Raw genomic sequence first — 17,173 nt, forward strand, 5'->3', positions numbered from 1 at the left:
CCTAATATACACATTTGATATTGATTTTTAATTGCAATTTCATTGAAAAAGACAGAAAAAGAGGACAGAGAAATTGGATGTGAAAAAGGGGGTGGAAACCCTGCCAACTTACATTAGCAGAACATACGCACCTTTACATGTACACATTTTGGCAAAGCATTCCCCCTAGTATAATGCATTTTTGTATTGTTACGGGTTTGGGGGTTGAGATAGATGATTTCTATGAGTCTCCTTTCAGCCCCTGATTTGGAGCCCTGCACCTGGAGGTGGGCTCTGCAGCGGAGAAACCTGCTCCACTAGATTCTCCTTTGTGAATCTAATAGAGTGACCAGGTGGGCTAATGGGTCTGTCAAGTGCCCATTAACTGGAGGATGGGCCAAAGAGATCCTATCATTATTGAAACTCTGCAGCAGAGCCCCCCCCCCTCCTGGGGCCAAAGAGAGGCTTGTGTTTTTAGTTGTGTTCAAGGAAGCGCTGGGAACTGGAGACACACAAAGAGGCTGGCTCCCTGCACCATGGCTTTAGGATGCCTCCTGTAAGCCTGATGGACAAGAAAGATCTATTGGACTGCTAATGCTTTGAACTCCCCCATCTAAAGCTCAGGTTCAAATGTGTGTAAATAAAAACCATATTTTCTAACAGACACCACAGTCTCTGCTGACCTTCTTTCCAAGGAAACCAAACCCTGGGTAAGCACAGGGACCCCCGGAGATCTCCCAGAGCCCGGAGATTGGGGTGGCGTGCAACAGTATGCTATTTTCACTAATATACTGTATGCATAATTATGCACACTTTACCTCAATATATGCATTTTTGTACACATTTTGTGCACTTGTCTGAAGATCTGAATTGCAAAATTCGGAGAGGTGCAAATTTGGAAATATGGCTTTGTTTCACTTCTGAATACCGCTTACCATGAAAACCGTATTCATAGGGTCGCCCATAAGTTGGAATCGACTTGAAGGCAGTCCATTTCATTTTTTTTTCAGTTTGTGGACTATTTTGAAAAATGCAGATTAGGTAGGTTCACCTTTAAATGTGATTTGAATTTCTGCCCCATCCATCCCTGTGAAGCATGAAAAGTGATATCTGCCCTTTTACAACTGGTCACTCTATTGCCCTTCCTTCCTTTCAACCACTGTTGGATGCTGTGATGAAGACCAGAAACAGGCATTTCTCTTTAGCCTTGTTGAAACCACCCACCCCCTTTATTTTGAGCATCCCAGGAAAATGAAGGTGCCTTTTTTAGTAGCCTGATACTCTGAGCTGCTGATTATCAAGAACTCCATTATACTAGGAATTGCTGTTGCTCAATACATCTGAAGATTAAGCCATCTGTTATTTCCTTTCCCCTTCATAAGACTCCTTATCAAAGCCCATGGACTGTATTCTGCTGTCGTTTCCATATGGATCCTATTGAGTCCGTGCAAATTCCGTCGTGCAAATTTCCAAGTAAATGGCCAGACATCAAGGCTCACTGTCGTTGTCCCTCTTCTTTCATTTCCTGAGACTGTGTTAAGAATTCGCACCTGTGCAATTTCTGAATACTACGCTGAAATCAACACCAGTTTTCCCCCTTGCTTCTTCCAAGGGGGCTCACTGAGCTGCTCAGGGTTTAACTGCAATCTTTGGGTGGCTGGATTTCAAGGCTTAACACATTTCTTTCTTAAAACATATGCAGCTTCTTCCAGCCTGTACACAGATGCCAAGGAAGGAAAAATTTAACCCACTCCAGTTTCTAATTTCCTTGGAAGACTGTTTTCTAGCAATCAACAGATCTCTTCCACATCTGTTTTGCTGGGATGTTAAAAAAAAAAGTCTATTTTCCAGCTCAACAGCAGTAATGTAGTGGTAAATTCAGAAGAGCAGGGTCCCTTCATGATAGTCATAGCCACGCCCCCTCACAGCCATGTCTCTTTCTAACATTATAGAATAATCCGGCCAGGCTTGAATACTGCTTTCTGCTTCTCTGCCACGGTCACCATTTGATTGTCCTTTCTCACTGTCAGAGATAGTGCTTGAATTACTGAATTCAGTAGCCCCTGCTGCTACCAAACTGGTTGATGATGTAGATGGGATGCTAACATCCAGATTCACTATCTCTCCTTCTGCAGTTACAGAAGTCTCACTCTCCACAACGTGTCTTAGCTTTTTCAAGTATTATTAATTAATTGATTGATTGATTGATTGATTGATATCCCGCCCTTCCTCCCAGCAGGAGCCCAGGGCAGCAAACAAAAGCACTAAAAACATCATAGAAACAGACTTTAAAATACATTAAAACAAAACATCTTTAAAAACACTTTTAAAAAAAAAGCTTTGAAGACATCTTAAAAAAGAAAAAAGGTTAAAAACATATTGTGTTTAAAAAATAAAGGTTTAAAAACATATTAAAAAGCAATTCCAACACAGACGCAGACTGGGATAAGGTCTCAACTTAAAAGGCTTGTTGAAAGAGGAAAGTGTTCAATAGGTGCAGAAAAGATAACAGAGTTGGTGCCTGTTTAATATTTAAGGGGAGGGAATTCCACAGAGTAGGTGCCTCCACACTAAAGGTCCATTTCCTATATTGTACAGAATGAACCTCCTGATAAGATGGTATCTGCAGGAGGCCCTCACCTGCAGAGCGCAGTGAACAGCTGGGTATACAAGGGGTAAGACAGTCTTTCAGGTATCCTGGTCCCGAGCTGTATAGGGCTTTGTACACCAAAACTAGAACCTTGAACTTGGCCCGGCAGCCAGTGGGCAGCCAGTGCAGTTATTTCAGCAGCTGGGTGACATGTTGGTAATACCCTGCCCCAGTGAGCAGTCTCGCTGCCGCATTTTGCACCAGCTGCAGCTTCCAGACCAACCTCAAGGGCAGCCCCACATAAAGCACATTACAATAATCCAGCCTGGAGGTTACCAGTTCATGGACAACAGTGGTCAGGTTGTCCCAGTCCAGAAACGGCCGCAGCTGTCTTACCAGCCGAAGCTGGTAAAAGGCACTCCTAGCCGCTGAGGTCACCTGGGCCTCTGGCGACCAAGATGGATCCAGGAGCACCCCCACACTATGGACCTGGTCTTTTCAGAGGGAGTGCGACACCATCCAAAGCAGGCAACTGACCAGTTATCTGAATTCGGGAACCACCAACCCACAGTGACTCTGTCTTGCTAGGATTCAGACTCAGTTTATTGGCCCTCATGTAGCCCACCACAGAGTCCAGGCATGGCCTCTCCCACAGTAGAAACTAATAAAGGCTTGCTTGCAGTTGACACTCATTGGGGCCTGCATCACTGACTCAGAAAGCCCTATGGCACTCAATAAAAACACAAACTTTTAAAAACTTGCTAAGTGCATAGGCTCCCCTCTCCCATTGTCTTTCACTGGAGGCTTTCTTGCTGCTGTTAAGACAAAGTCTGTTTTTCTTAAATGAAGGCATTCACACTCTCTAAGGAGGCCAGGCACACATTTTGCAAAGGAATTTGTAACCATTTGAACTTTGCCATCTTCTAGCAAATAGGAAGGGATTTTCTCACCCCCTTTTCTTATCTCCCTGTGTCACCCTCTCCTCCTTCCACATATACCTAGAATGTTAGAAAAAGAGAGAGGTTTTAGCCCATTCAGTCAGTTTTTCATTATCATTACCATCATCATGCTGTAAGGTAAGGAACTTCCTTTGCTGAGTTTCCCTTCTTGGCTACTGTACTAAAAGTCAGAATAACTGCATATGGACAGAGCTTAGGAGTCTTAAAAGGAAACTTAAGCATGGAAATTCCTGATCCTAACCACTGGTGTTGGCTTGCACCACACACACATTCTTAGGGATATTCATTTGGATTTCGCCTTACCATGCACAACACACACACACACACACCTTTTTCTCTCCTCCCCAGTGTATTTTTCTCGCTTTCCCTCTTCCTCCCTTACTTCTAGCTTTGGGCTAGGACAACTTTCCCCTTCCCTCTTTTCGTGGGTTGAGAATGAGGTCCTTGTTAATACCTTTACTCACAACAGACATCCCTAGGAGTTAATTAGCATAAAAGGGGAGTGTGTTCACTACTGAGAAATGTCTTCTCAGTGACTGACTCACATCCTTTCACTCTGATTGGCTCCAATCAGCAGGAAAGGACAAGAAAGTATATGAGAAGACTCTTCTCAGTGGCCAACACAATCCTCTTTCATGCTGATTGGCTCATAGGATGCTGGAGACATAGGGATCCTGCTAGGACCTGGCTTCGAAAAAAAGTAAGGGGGTCTAAGACTCCCTGAGACCCTGGAGAACTGATCACCAGGATCCAAGTCCTCCTTTGCCATGGGATTGCAGGTTGGCCAGCATTCCTGTTTTCAGCTGTCCAGAAGATGTATTCTGACATGGTTGAGAAAGCAACAGGGTCATGCTGGCAGGGCCCAGGGCTCTTCTGATAGCAGCCCCACCTTAGAGGCCACATGAATATCGAGAATCACTTCTGCTATCATGGGTGAGTAGAAGGTAGACTGCACTCCAGTGGTGGACCATTGACCTCTTTTGGAGCAGTAGTGGTTAGTGTTCACTGAGACTGGTAGGGCAGACGGCAGGAAGATCAACAGTAGTGGAGCCAGAGCCAATGACCAGCAGATCCACAGCCAATGACAGGCAGAACAACTAATTCTAGTCATGTCCCCATCCTTCCCCCTTCTGAGTTCTACAAAAAGGCAACACTGACACTAAGAAAGAGGAGGAGGAGGAGAAGCTGACAGCCATTGCCACCCACTGGACTAGTTGTAAATAAGAAGGCTGGCGGTAGAGGTTGGCTAAGAACAGGCTGGGTTTGGTGAGGCAGCGACCCATTTGCTCTAATGGATCAGCTTCCATTGTTTAGAGGGACTATATCATCATCATCATCATCATCTTACCCGTCCTTCAACCACAAATCCCAGGGCGGGTCACAACAACCCTAAAATATGGCATTAAAAGCAATTAGAAACAACCTAAAATCACAAAATAAAAATATACATCCCAGGTGTCAAAGGCCAGGGTAAGGAGGTGTGTCTTCAGTATCGGCTGAAAGTTGTACAATGACGTTTCCAGACACACATCAGTGGGAAGAGAGTTCCACAACTTAGGGGCTTCCACAAAGAATGCCTTTTCCCGGGCCACAGAGCTTTCGAGGGTGGCGGAATTACCGAAGGGCCCCCCTCTGCCAATCTCAACACCCGAGAGGGTCTGTAGGGAAGGAGGCAATCTTTCAGATCTTTGGGACCTAAGTCGTTTAGAGCTTGAAGCACTAGCGAGAGTACCTTCAATTGGGCCCAGAAATGAACTGACAACCAATCTAGCAGTTGCCAGAAGGGTCAGCCCTACATCAAATGCTGCTCCAGGCAAGGATTATTGTCAACACCCCCTCCATTTGCTCCACCCTTGAATACTTTGTGTTTTATTACATTTGTAGCCCTCCTCATGACTTTGATGCACAATTTGCATGCATGATTTATCCCGGCCATACAAGACAATAAATCTGTATGCATGGATATGATCATGATTACACTTCAGCACACCACTTTCTTTCTTCAGCTCAAGCTGCATTGGAGGCCCCCCAATTGAGATTAGGACGGGGGAGGCCCTCTCTGCTCCAGCACTTTCCAGCTGAACAACTTAAAGCTGCCAGTTGCTCCCAGGTTGCTATTGGTGGCATTGGCCTTCAGAGCAAATAGCATCTTTGGGGAGAGGGGGATGTTATCCTCCCCTCCTCCACCCCACAGTCTCAGTCCAGATTGGGCCCCCTGTAGCTTTTGCTAAAGAAAAGCAGTGGCCGGTGCGGAACCTGCTTTTTAAAGCACATGCTTAACATAAAGGGTTGGTTTGACCCTAGAGAGGTATGTGCAATTTGCATGCACCTGTCAGAAATGTAACATGTGATATGCCCCTCAGCATTGCCAATACTATTGCAGACAACAAATCCTTTTCTTTCTTGAGATTGCAGAGCAAGGTTCTGTTGTTTTCTAAAGAATTTAGCTGCCTCCATTTTTTTAAAAAAATATGCACAGATGTGTATCCCCCCTCCCCCCCCCTGGGGTCCATCGGTTGGTATGCCATGATCTGGCCATTTTCAGAAGAGAAAACAGTGAAACAGCTACGGAAAAATGTGCAGGTGACCCCCATTTTCCTAACAGGAAAAAAATGTCCATCATCTCCTTAAGAGGTAAAATGAAGGGAACCATGAAACCATGAAAACTGCAGCTGAAACTCCACCCACCCACCTTCTTACAGTCTTCTTACATCTGGGACATTTAGTCCATAAGAGTACAGGGGCATTCCTTTGCGGATATATTGCTAAGGTTTTACAAATACTTTACAATATTGCTTTAAAGATTTAAGAGTTATCTTATTTATCTGTACTATCGTCATTGTTATGCTGCAAATCTGTCTTATTTTGCTGCTAAAATAAGTCCAACTGATAGCAGATAACACCGCCTCAGCCATCTTGCATTTGGTGTATGTTAATCTCTGATTATCGTTAATGATCTTTGGGTCCCTTTTATTCCACATTATTCAGGAATTTCCCATAATCTTTCCATCCAAGTGTGGTGAGAGATACTTTAATCCACTAGGGTATTTTTGTCCTCCACTGGCTTTCATCCATATTTCATTGAAGGATTTTCCTTCCTGAGTCCCTTTCTCACGCCCCTCCTGTGCATCCAACATCCCTGTACATATTGATTGTAGCATTGCAACTAGAAGTGATGAGCTGCTGAATTCTTGATTTTTCACATTATTAAAACCAAACACTCCCATTAGTGTGCTTTGTATTGTGCAAATGAAGGTGCATAGGAAGTTGCCAAACCAGGTCAGACTATCCATCCAGAGCTTGGAAAAGTTACTTTTTTGAACTACAACTCCCATCAGCCCCAGCCAGCATGGCCACTGGATTGGGCTGATGGGAGCTGTAGTTCAAAAAGTAACTTTTCCAAGCTCTGCATGTAGCCCTGTATTGCCTACTCTACTTTGACTGGCAGCAGCAAGGCCAGCCCCAACATTGAGCGGAGTGAGTAACTATCTCAGGCAACAGTTCCTGGTCAGAGGTGGGGCGGGGGCATGGAGTAGCAGTGAAAATTTGGAGAACAGATCTGGGTGTGCACACAGCCTGTCGTGCGCCCTGTAAGCCAGCCTGTGGCCCTCGGATGGATGCTGTCCCATCACCAGTGTTGAAATAAGATTCAACAGTGAGCTTCAGAACATGGAATGGAAGGGTCTGCCATCTTGTCCTTTGCCTCAGGCAGCAAAATGTCATGGGCCTACCCTTGGCAGCACCTCTTGGGCAGAGGTCTTCCTTGCCATCTGCTACCTGACCCGTTAACTGGAGATGCCAGGGACTGAACTGGAGGAGAACTTCTGCACATCATCATGTTATCCAACACTAAACTATGACCCCTCCTCCCCAAGATGAAGGGCTCCTATGAGAATGCCAGTGATGTTGGTGTTGTCACTGGATGAGCCAACTCATGAGAGTATGTTCCCATTCAAAGAGGAAGAGGACAATGAATGAAGACAGGCCTCCATTTACCAAGTGGTAATACAAGCCAGACAGCGGTGTGAGGAGCTATGTCCAATGGGACAGAGACTGCTTGTGTTAAACGCGGGGTGGTGGTGGTGGATCAGGAGTAACCACAAGGAACTGTGCACAGGTTGTGGGGAAATGAACAGCTCCAGTGATTGCATGGAGCTATGGATAGCATAGGCCATTGCCCCTCTAAAGCAGTCTCTCCGCTCTTTACAATGAAGCAGGGCTGCACTGAACATTTTCAAAGGTGGAGCAGTGGAGACTGGTGGCTTGGATATCAGTGGGACAGTGAATCCTCTCCAGGTTTTAGTATTTCAGCACCTTGGAGAGGTCCTTGAAAGTTCAGACTAAAATCTGTAGTGGATTCATTGCCCTACTGACATTGGAGCCACCAATCTCCACTGCAGTGGAGTATTCACAAAAGATGAAAGCCCCACCCGCTCAAATGCTTGCAATCTGTTTTGAGTCTGGTCCAGATCCAGATCCATATGAGTCTTGATCCGACTCAAAATACGGAGCTTGCTTTCCTTCCTTCCCTCCCATCCAGCCCTTATTGCTCCTCTCCCCAAGATAAAGCGGAGGGGAAGAGCACCAATCCCTTACCATTGCTTATGAATGGGAGATGTAATTGGCAGCAGGAGAAAGCCCATCTTGCCTGCCTGCTGAAGTTGAAATGACACTTTTGAGCATGGTCAGAAACACCATTTTCTGATAGGATCATGGGAGCTGTAGAAATTTATTTTTTTGGAAAGCAAATGCAAATTATTGTTATACCAACCTGCCTCCCTGTTTTTCCTCAGCTTGTCATCCTACTTGCTTCCCGTGGCAGCGACACCATGGAAACTTCCCCCCTTTGCCCTCCCCCTTTGAGAAACAAGCCCTGCCTCATTCCGTGTGACCATGTTGATGTCAAAGCAGTAGAATGGGACAGAGCTCTCAACTGCAAATAGGTGGAGATATGCAAAATAAGGAAGTCCCCTGAAGGCTGCAGGTCCTGCAGCTCAAGACCTTGAATGAACTTGGGGAAGAGAACCAAGGGAGGTCTGTGGCTCAGGGTCTTTCCAGGGTCTTCACATCTACCACCACCAGAAGTGTTAAATTGCTTACACCGACTTTAATGAAAGAGTTTTGCACCCCCCTTGCTGCATCCCTCCCCCCTTCCCCTTAGATGCAGTGAACTGCTTTGAACTGCTATGAATTCATCACACAGCCCCATCTGATTCACATTTCGCTAAGTGTACTGAGCAAGGCTATCCAATGACCGAAGTGGCCCTTGCGTGACACCCTTCCAGGAGTCACTACCAGCCTTGCCACAGACGGATTCCCCAGCTGCCGCACATGCCACAGGCTGCACACCGTTCTAATTATTCTTCCATTATTTTTGCCATAATTTACTGGAATTCATTGAGATTCAAATACTCAAAAGAATTGCTCTTCTCCAACTTTCCAATGTTTAAATCATCAGGTGGTGAAACTTCAAAGGGCAGCAGCGGGGTCTGGTCCATAAAGGCAGGGTCGTTATCCAATGCGTACTGCTTGCATGTGTTGTCTCCAGGTAATTCACTCCCAATAGCAGCCGAACCCCTCGGAGTTCTGCACAGGTGGAGGGAAGGTTTTGGAAGCTGCTCTCTTTGGAAAGAAACAGGGCATTCCCCAACATGATTGTTTCGAATCAGTCCTTTAAACCTGACTGACAGGTTAAAAGAACATCTCCTCCTCCATTCATAGGCTTAAAAACAACCACAACCAGGCGGGGGGAGGAGAAAAAATGGATTTTTAAAAATATTTTTTAATAATAGATTTAAGAAAGAAGAAAAATGAAAGAAAAAGAAAAACAGAGAGCAAAAGAGAAAGAAAATGGACTGGTATTTTTAGGCCAACAGCAGCTACGACAAGTGGGGGCAATTTGCTCAAGACTACGGCTGCTTAAACACCTTGCATTTAAAGGACATTTAAAGCATCTCCCACAAAGAAACCTGGGAACTGTAGCTTGTAAAGGGTCCTGGGAACTGAGAACGTCAACGGTCTGAGATGTGTGTGTGCCAGTGTGTGTTTATACCTAAGTAGCAGGCTTTTACCCTGCATTGAGATCACTGAGACTTAAGACTTAGTAAAATAAGAAAAGCTATTTTATTTATAGAAATACATAGTAGATAGGAAAGGCATACCTAGTTCTAACTAACTTGGAGGCGCAACACTCAGGTTTGGGAGTTGCCCTCCTGGCTCACGAGAGAGAGAGCAAAGACAGAGGTGTCTCCTCTCTCTCAGACAGTCAAAAAAGAGAGGAAGGAAAGGGAGGAAGGAGGAGGGGCAAATAAGCTTCCCTGAGCGTATCAGTCTGCGACAGAAGGAAGTCAGAGCATCACAGGTAAAGGTAGTCAAGCCTAGCCATCTGGAGGACCCGAACTCTATCTCCCTTCTGGAACATAAACAAAAGAACAAAACAGGAGTTGCTCTTGCCCCACTTCCAACAATATTTGGGGGACATGTCTCCCAAATGTGCATCAGCTGTCCCTGTGAGCTGTAACTCTAATTGCTCAAACCTGTTCACAGTCGCGAGTGAGGGCAAGATGAAGTGGATTCTGATAATATAATAATCATGATAAAGGATTGCCAGTTTTTAGATTGACAGGCAGACATCTGCTATCACACATAGCTTGTCTGTTATAATCTTAGGAAATTGTCCCACTATAGGAACCAACTCGGAAGGCAATAGGTCATCACAGATGCAGTCCTGAAATGGTCCAGTCCATTCAGGATTCTGCCACCTCCTTCTGATGTAGGGGTAGAACAGCCAGAGTCTAGGGGCCATTTTAATTTCTCATTTGTCCAGTGTTCAGTTCAGTTTGCAACATTTCTGCATCAGCTTGTAATTCCCCCCCCCAAAAGCCCTCATTAAAATTCTTCATATTTTTGTAAACAAGTTTGCTAAATATTTCAATTTCAATTTATTGTATGGTCACAGACCCAATAAAACAAATAATCAGATAAAATAAAACAGTCTATAACACATTTAAAATATTTTCACAAATGTATGCACACTTTCCCTAACAGATGCATTTCTGCACACATTTTTTGGTTGGACAACCACACTGCAAAATCTGGAGAATTTCAAATGATACCGGTGACTCACTTCACATATTCTTTTGGGAAGTGTGAATTATGGAGGTCTGAGCGTTGTCCTCATCCATACCAGGGCTGGACAGAAAGGAAATATAAATACCAAAACGTAACATAACAGGATTCCTTTATGGCCTTAACCACATCTGTTAAGAAACAGGACCTTGAAAGTGTAGGAGAAAATAATGATGGGGGGGGGATCTTTCTATTTAAAAATAAGGAGCAAAGAAATGCAGGGCTCTCTCTTTGGTTTAGTTTATTTATTTATTTGTCTGGCTGTTTCATAGAAACTGTTTAAAAATAGCCTCTCCTCCCTTCTCCCAACCCCACCCCATCAAAGCCCCATCGGAACATGGAGCCATTTAAATTCTTATTTGGCACCTTCCCATTTGTGTTGATTATGGTGATGTGTGTGATCCCGGCCATCCTCTTGCTGCTGTTCAGCCTTTATCTGCTGCTAGTTTCTGTCCAACTGCTGTGGTTACTCATGGGGCTGACTTGACAGCTGCAGGACCCAGATGCCAAGAGCTGGCAAGCCTTCCTCCTGCAGCAGGCACAGCAGCATTGTGTATGTGGTGGTGGTGTGGGGGAGGTGATGGAGGGGCAGAGCTGGCCTCCTTTTGGTTTCCATCGTTGGCTCTCAGGATAGGATTGCAGCACAGCAGCCGGGAGAAAGTTCTTTCCATGGTCACATCCTCTTAATATTTCTATCTCCCTCCTCCACATCCTCCTGCTGGATGCTAATGTCTGACCTTTGTCTGCTCTCCACAGTTGCCCACCTCTGGCAAGGAGCTGCCAATCAGAGAAGACAATACTAGGCTAGACAGACCAAAGGCTAGACAAATTATAAGGCATCTTCGTGTGTTCAAGTAGAGGATGCTATTGACTGGTGCCGTTCTAACCCCTGAGCAAATTAGCAGGCATCTATAAGTGGGAAGGGCCATAGTTCAGTGACAGAGCATCTGCTTTGCATGCAGAAGGTGCCTGGTTCAATCCCCGGCATCTCCAGATAGGACTGGAAATGTCCTGTCTGAAACCCTGGAGAGCTGCTGCCAGTCAGTGTAGACAAAACTCAGCCAGATGGACTTGGTATAAGGCAGCTTCCTACAGGGGTATCCTTATGGCCTGGTTGGGCTGTGGGAATTTGGCACTCAATAATCATGTTCTTGAATCACAGAATCATAGAATAGTAGAGTTGGAGGAGGCCTATAAGGCCATCGAGTCCAACCCCCTGCGCAATGCAGGAAACCAAATCAAAGCATTCCCGACAGATGGCTGTCCAGCTTCCTCTTGAATGCCTCCAGTATCGGAGAGCCCACTACCTCTCTAGGGAATTGCTTCCATTGTCGTATAGCTCTAACAGTTAGGAAGTTTTTCCTGATGTCCAGTCAAAATCTGGCTTCCTGCAACTTGAGCCCATTATTCCATGTCCTGCACTCTGGGATGATCGAGAAGAGATCCCGGCCCTCCTCTATGTGACAACCTTTCATGTACTTGAAGAGTGCTATCATATCGCCCCTCAGTCTTCTCTTCTCCAGGCTAAACATGCCCAGTTCTTTCAGTCTCTCCTCGTAGGCTTTGTTTCCAGTTCCTTGATCCTGTTGCCCTCATCTGAACCTGTTCCAGTTTGTGTACTCATGCGTTTCTGTATTCATGTTTTGCCATTCCTATTTCTGTCAACACAACAAGGATGGTGCTCAGGCCCTCTCTACATCCCCATCCGAGTCCTTCTCACAGAGCCCTGTCCTCACATGGGAACACCTTCTGAAGCTCCTAGTCATAGTTAGGACCACAGGAGGCCGCCTTCTCCTGAGTCCGCCCTTGGCTTCCTGCATTTATTTATTTATTTATTAAAACTTATATACCGCCCGACTAGCAATAGCTCTCTGGGCGGTGAACATAAATACAATAAAGGATTGGACTCGATGGCCTTATAGACCCCTTCCAATGCTACTATTCGATGGTTTTATGATTCATATTACCCACAATGACTGGGGCAGCTTTCCACACTTACAGGCATGAATCTTTCCCAGCCCTACCTGGAGGTGCTGGGGATTGGACCTGGGCTGGCCCAGGAGTGGACGATTATGCATCGCACTGAACGAGAGGAGGCACCAAGCCAGCCAGCAAGCAAGCAAGATATTACCTCCATTTGAAGCAAGCACAACTTGGTATTTTCTGAAATCTATTTAGCTGTTTGGCTGCATGAGATTTCTCTTGCATGTTCAGTTGGCTGATCTTATTTTATTATTTTATAGATGATTGTTACAGCCCCACAGTCTCTGGAAGCATGCACAGATATAGAATAATAGGCAATTCATAGAATAACGAAGAATAAGAGAGGCCGCAAAAGTTACAAAACAGGGCAAGCCCTCAGATCCAGTCCCTATATCATTGGAGGCTGGTGTCCATAGGGACTGGTGGGTCAGACAATAGAGAGGCCCAAAGTAGCTGGAGCCAGAGCCAATGACAAGCTCTTTTGCCCCCGTCTTCCTCCTGACTGACTTCTATAATGATGCCACCCACCTCCTGGACTGGATGTAAATAAGAAAGGCTGGCAGGGGGGAGGACTGAGGATTGAGGTTGGTGGAGCAGCCCCCTCCACTCTAATGGGCCAGTAACACTTGTGCTTTTGCATTTTATAGAGAGTCTTGTGGCATCTTAAGGCCAGCGGTGTAGCGACAAGTTCAGCAGTGCAGGGCCCCTTCATGATAGTCACAGCCATGCCCCCACCCTTTTGGTTTTTGCTGCTGGGTCTTGAGCATGAGATCCTTGCTCAAGGATGACAATAGATGTCCCCAGGAGCCAATCAGCATGAAAGAAGAGTGTGTTAGCTACTGAAAATCATGCTGATTGGCTCGTAGGATGCTGGAGACATAGAGACCCTGCTTGGAACTTGCTCCCAAAAAAGTAAGGGGTCTGAGACCCCCTCAGGCCCAGGACAACTAACCCCCTGCTTAAGACTAAACATTTTTGTTATGGCCTAAGGTCCTATGTTCTGCTCCTCCAACCATAACACGGCCATTTCTTGCCGTCTGTTCAGAGGAACCTTGTAGGTTTTGCGTTCCAGGCCTGCTTTTCAGAATTTTGGTGAATAGAATCAACAGCTTGCTGGCTGGAATGCTGTTGGAGTGGGGTGGGGGGAAGTTGCAGAAGGAGGACTGCATGGGGGGAGGAATAAAAAAACCTAATGGATTATTCAGTCTGTTAAGCTTTTCTTTCGGGCTTGCATGCCCTACATTGCAAGTACCCTGCTTAACCCACCACCAATTTCCTACATTTTCTTTTGGAAAAGCATCTTTGATTCAAGGTGGTGTTAAAACGCCATTCCTCCTCCTTCCTCTCAAAAAGTCTCTTTCGTTCTCCTTTATGCAGGACAGAGAGTTTTCTCCAGGCACCCTCCAAATGGCTTTCCATTTTTAACTAAATTGAAACAACAGCAACAAAGTATTCCTGGCCTATTTCAGATTATTTAATCCTCTTTAATCATTTTTGCATCTCGGGCTTACAAGTTATTTAGTGCTTTTCAATAAGCATCTGAGCGCGTTCCAGGACACATCTGCACCAAAGTTTGGTTTCATGATCTAGCCTGTGTTTCTCTGTTACTTTTCTGATAGTGGGGTGTGTTGGCTTGGGTGCTGTGTCGACACAGGATCACATTAATGTCTCATGTCTGCATTTAGACTGTGGGCTCAAGCTGTGGGGTGGAAGCAAGAACAATTTTGCTGTATATATTTTTTTCTTTGTGATAGAAGAAGCCTATTGGTCTGCAAAGGGTCCCCCATAGGACAGCTCACTGTATCTCCAAATGAGTGAAAAAGTAAACACAATAGCCGGCCATACAGTAGTGCTTTTTTAAAAAATAATAATTAAGCCTTCTTACAGCAGGAACATGGCACATGACGCCATTAAAACTCAACACTTAAAACTCAACAGTCAGGTTAAAACAGCAGATTCATAAACAAAAGATAACTTAACCAGCAGCATAGCAAATCTTTACAAGTGAAAGTACCAGGAATAACAACGTTTTGCATCCTCTAAGTCATGATAGTTGTGTGGAATCTTCAGGATGTGAGGCACCATGATGTATTCTGTAGGTGATAGAACACAGAAAGCTGCAGTATATGGAATCATCCTATTAACCCATGCAGCACAATACTGTGTACAATGACTGGCATCAGCTCTCCAGCATGTCAGAGAGGGGACATTCCCAGCCTTACCTGGAGATGCCGGGGATTGAACCTGGGGTCTTCTGCATGCAAAGCAGGTGTCCTGCCCCTGAGCTACAGCCTTTCCTAATAGTGGCAGCTAACAAGCCACAGGGCTATTCAGTTGTGGGTTTAATTCTAGAGAGAAATGTGGAAGCACATAGATTTCAAGCTCAGTTGGCCTTCCTTGTGATGCCCACGGTATAAGGAGGGGTAAGGGCTCTTCTAATCATAAAAGATGGTTACATCACAGAAGCCTTTGAACAGAGACTGGGGTGGGGGAATCACGGGCCCCAGTGCCTTGAAAACGGGACCATCACAGCCACATAAGGCCAGCTCCCTGTTGAAGCTAAGCAGGGTCAGGTCTGGTCAATGCCTGGATGGGAGACCACCTGGGAACCATATGGGTTTCAATCATGAAAAGAAAGGCAGGGTATAAATAAATAAATAAATAAATGCAGAAATATTTCAGGGTGTGGGGGAAGGTCTATGAATTGTTACTACAGGTCATTGGCAACTCATTCCCCTCACCATTGTATTTAGAATTCCAGGGCGGCAAGCGCCCCCTTTGCCCCGCCTGTGGACAACCTTGATTGCAGCCCCTCCATCTCTCCCCACAAGCAGTGAGCGCAACCAAGCTGTGCTTTCTTCAGCCTCCCACTGGTATTGGTACATAAAGCCCTTAACAGCTTGGGGCCAGTTTACTTGCACGGCCACCTTACCCCATATGTGCCCACTTGAGCACTTCACTCTGTGGCACTGGCACTGTTTCAGATGCACTACAGGGTGGGATTGGGTGCACTGGGAGGGCTGTCAGGTTCAGCTAGAGCAGTGACAGTACAGGTCTCATTGGGCAATGTTGTTCCCTCTTGGAGGGGGAAAATACATCTCCCTGCCATGATTTCCTCAGGCACAAAGTGTGAGGCAGATGAGTTTTAAGTCCACCGATTGCAACACACTTGTATCACAGAAGGGCAGGTGCAGCAGAATCACGCTGGAGCTAGGCTGGCTGAAGAAAGTGTGTGAGTTTTTCCGTAGGCTGATGTAGACCATAGGAGAGAACACACAGTCCCTGACCCACGCAGAGACCTTGCAAACTAAATACAAAATGGTATGATTCAAGCACAACATGTGCGAGGTGAAGAGTGGGCAGGTTTAATTTAGCCCGGACTGACGGAGATTTCCTAGAGAATGGCAATATTTCTTAGTTTGGCCGACTAGAGCTGATAAATCATTTCCCTCTAATGATCCAGAAAAGGTGCTTACCATTTCTGCCGCGATGGCAGCTCTCAGTGATTAACAAGGCAAAACACAAAAACAACCTATCAGCAAAAAAACTTCTGAGCCTTAAACACACACACACACACACACACACAGAGAGAGAGAGAGAGAGAGAGAGATTCCCTGATGTGACCAGTTTGAGTTGAATGCTGTTTTCCTTCTGTCTGCCAAAGGACTTAAGAACTAAGCTTGCTTCATATGAAATGGAGAGTAAAATGCTCGTTTACTTTGGCAGGAGGGGAAACAGGCTTTCACATCCACTGAGAAAGCAAAGAGAATGCTTTTGATGCCTGAGTTTCCCAGCCAAATCACTTGCAATGCAGAAATGTTACAGGAATGTCTAGAAATCTTCCAACTTTCTAGCCTTACATCCATCCATATTGGTTTGTGCAAGGAACATCCAACTACAATCTGATTAACACTAGATTACAATGTAATGCTTTTAAAATGAAATTTAGAACACACACACCAAACTCGGCTTGTGGTTACAGAGCTCATCAGATCATATAATCGGGTCTCTTCCAAGTAAATCACTGACTGTGGTGTTCATCAAGTTAGAAATAAAGCCATTCCTACGCCAGGGAACTCTCTTTTGCAACAATGCTTCAGTGATACAGGGAATGTCAAGTGGATTTAGTTTTGGTTTTGTGAATATGTCTGGAATACACTCAGGCCAGTCTGAGGGGCCATGTGCCAACCAATGGAGATATCCCTTCAGTGCTTTGGGGATCATCCAGAGTTTAAAAGACTGTCAAGCACCATCTACCAGTTGCTTGAGACATCTTGTAAAGACATATCTTTGTGTTCAGCCTTTCCCTGTCCTCATAAAAATGGATCCTCTTATTACTGAATTCTTGTTTTGATTTGTTTTTATAACACTGTACTACTGGTTTTTATGTTGTGTCTCTGCTTTTATGATACTTAGTTCTTTTTATGAGGTATTTTTTTATACCGCTCAGAGATTTTAAAATATTTAGTGGGTTGGAAATGCCAGTGGCATTATACACCAGTACAGTTAGGGTGCATTAATAAGGATTTGGCTC

The sequence above is a fragment of the Rhineura floridana genome, chromosome 1 (assembly GCF_030035675.1).
Source record: "Rhineura floridana isolate rRhiFlo1 chromosome 1, rRhiFlo1.hap2, whole genome shotgun sequence".
NCBI classification, from domain to species: Eukaryota; Metazoa; Chordata; class Lepidosauria; order Squamata; family Rhineuridae; genus Rhineura; species Rhineura floridana.